General features: G+C 42.0%; 1 pseudogene across 1 annotated transcript; it reads left to right on the top strand.

Annotated features, from left to right (window-relative positions):
* Nucleotides 1-699: 699 nt before the first annotated feature.
* LOC309823004 (endothelial differentiation-related factor 1-like) lies at nucleotides 700-1,143 on the top strand (annotated as a pseudogene). The gene has a single exon. The product of its transcript is annotated as an endothelial differentiation-related factor 1-like (transcript).
* Nucleotides 1,144-3,136: the final 1,993 nt, after the last annotated feature.

Here is a 3,136-nt window from a genome sequence, read left to right as displayed (position 1 = left end):
TATGTTATGGGAGATACTGTTCAAATAGTTTCCCAGACAGATGATTTTTTCATATTCTCTTGCCAAAATATGGGTGCTGCAAGTGTTTCTTTGAATGGTAGCATGGCAGCAAATATTATTAAGGCAATGTTTTTTAAATGAGAAGCTAATAATCATGTTAATAATAAATTGGAAAATACTCTTCCCACTCTATCTGACATTGTCCTTGCCCCCTTTTTTATTGGGATATCTTGCACAAATACATTACCTAGAGTTCCAGGCGCAGGTAAACAGATGTCTCCAAAATAACATGAAAAAAAAAAAAGAAAGCCTTACCATTATTTGATGGCTGTTGGGACAAAAATGCAATAATATGCTATATCTTTAAAGGATCAGCTTGGGTCAGCTTGGATATTGTCATGGAGACTATTGTTTTTCTGACCAAAGGAGTCCAATAATGTGAAATTTAATACATTTGATCAAACCCTTGACAATCCTGTGCGCAAAAATTAAAATGCCATTACACAATACCGGCACCTATGCACATAAAGAAAAACGACAAAAACAACTTTGTGCGACCTAAGGCATTCTGAAATTTTAAAAAAGCTTCATTCTAGGAAGCGGCCGAGCGACGAGGGGACGTAGTGTCGCCGGGTCTCCAGCAGCTGCCCAAGAGCCGCCTGACGGACCACCTGCCCAGTCTGCCCCGCCTGCCCCGCCATGGCTGAGAGTGACTAGGACACGCGACGGTGCTGCGCAAAAAGGGCCCCACGGCTGCCCAGGCCAAGTCCAAGCAGGCCATCTTAGCAGCTCAGAGACGAGGAGAGGATGTGGAGACTTCCAAGAAATGGGCCGCCGGCCAGAACAAACAGCATTCGATCACCAAGAACACAGCCAAGCTGGACCGGGAGACTGAGGAGCTGCACCACGACCGGGTGACCCTGGAGGTGGGCAAGGTGATCCCGCAGGGCCGGCAGAGCAAAGGGCTGATGCAGAAGGGCCAGGCGACAAAAATCAACGAAAAGCCACAGGTCATCGCGGACTATGAGGGTGGCCGGGCCATTCCTAAGAACCAGGTTCTGGGCAAGATCGAGAGCCATCGGCCTTAAGCTCTGGGGGAAAGCCATTGGGAAGCCAATCGCGAAGGGGCCGAGGGCGAAATGAACACAAAGCCTCGAAATCAGTGCATTCCGGCTGATCTTGTCTGCCTGGTTCCCCTTGACCACCAGTGCCAGCGTGGGTCTCTTCACGCGGCCACGCGGAACACAGGACGGTAGCCCTGCCCGGGAACCCCCTTTACCAGTACCTGCTGTCAAACTCACAAACAAAACCTTGCAAGGTGTTTGCTTCTCCTGATTATTTTCCTCCCTGTCCCCGTCCTTCACGTGGGGTGCAGAACGCTGCCTTCCTCTCCCCCGGGGTCTGCCCCGTCATGGGTCTGGCTCCAGGGAGCTCGGAGGGGGACCACCTCGCACGGGGTGGGCAGCCACCGTCTGGGAGAGGAGCTGCATCTTCATCCTGGCTCGTAGAGAAGCTAATAAACATTTGTTGCCCTTATAAATAAATAAATAAATAAATAGCTTCATTCTAATTTTAGCAAATCATCATACTTTGTTTACTCCTTAGACAAAAGCTAGAACAGAAAAATGATTCAAATAAAAATGTTATATCAGAAACTAGAGGAATAAGAGCAAGATTTATACACATATTTCAAAGTAAGGAGATTATAAAAATCTAAAACAATGCATAATTCATGACAAATCTTGGCATATTTGAAATGTCTTTGAATATTAATTGGGTACCCACATAGAAGAAGTTTCTATAAATTCTGTCCTATGATGAACCTATGGAGAACTTTTTATATTTATATAATAATTGAGAAGTGCTGAAAAAACTGAATTGAAAAGTTGGGAGTACCTCATAAGAATGATTTTTGAATCATAAGTACATTTTTTAGATTTTGGAAAAGTGGGAAGGGTTGTATGTTAATGATGATTACAAACTGTTGATATGAGGCTTAAAATTGCCTTAACAACAAATGTCATCTTTATCGTTTAATGATATCCACAACATAGATGCACCAGTCATGTTGCCACACAAAATCCGTGGACCATAAGTAATCTCTCTTAGAAGGCTATTCCAGTCTTCAAATCTCTATGTGGTCACTAAATGTTTTGAGATGGAGTTGCCCCATAGCCCATTGGTACATTTATTTTAAACTCTACGGGCAAGCAGTAGTTAACTATGCGAGTCATGCAATGACTAGACTGTAGCAAGAAAGTTGCCTACAGCAAATAGAATATTTCTCTCTGGAAATATGACTTGTGTAATGATCAACCATATATCTTTTGGGAATCATATTATTGAACTATTAACATCTAAGTAGTATATGTTGAAAAATAGTTTTAGATGGAAGTGTTTGTCAGAAAACAGAAGATTTAGACAGTTGGGTGAGCTTAAGATTATATTATCCAAGACAGAATAATTGCTAATAATACTTAATAGATATTGCTGATTTTCCTTTACGATAATAAAGAAACCTATGTTGTGACAATTAATTATTCCAGACATTCATATAAGTCAAGGTAAATCAAATTCTCTTCTAACAAAATTTCTAAGTATGAAGACAGAGATCAAACAGTGATCCCCTTCATCATCACAAACATGTGCCACAGTGTTCAGGATCCTGGCTGTATCCGTTTCCTAGGGCTGACATAGCAAAATACTAAACTAGGTGGCTTAAAACAGCAGAAACGCATTCTCTCACAGGCTAGAAGTCTGAAATCAAGGTGTCGGCAGAGCCATGAACTCTCTGAAGGCTCTAGGGGAGGATCCTTGTTCGACTCTTCTAGTTTCTTGTGGCTGCTGGCATTCACTGGCTTGTTAATGCATAACTCCAATCTCCATCTGTCTTCACATGGTCTTCTCCACTCTGTTTCTGAATCCAAATTTCCCTCTTCTTATAAGGGCATCAGTCATTAGATTAGGGCCCAACTTAATTTGGTATAACCTTATCTTAACTTGATTATATCTATAAAGATCTTATTTCCAAATAAAGTCACATTTTGAGGTCCCAGTGTTATCTTTTTGGGCAACACAATTCAACCTATAACACTGGCCTAGTGTTAAGTAGTCCAGAAATAGTCATTCACTTATT

This window comes from Grampus griseus, assembly GCF_964374135.1.
Source record: "Grampus griseus genome assembly, chromosome: 5".
Taxonomy (NCBI): Eukaryota; Metazoa; Chordata; class Mammalia; order Artiodactyla; family Delphinidae; genus Grampus; species Grampus griseus.
The sequence above is the reverse complement of the archived record's forward strand: the minus strand, read 5'-3'. Positions and strand labels throughout refer to the sequence as shown.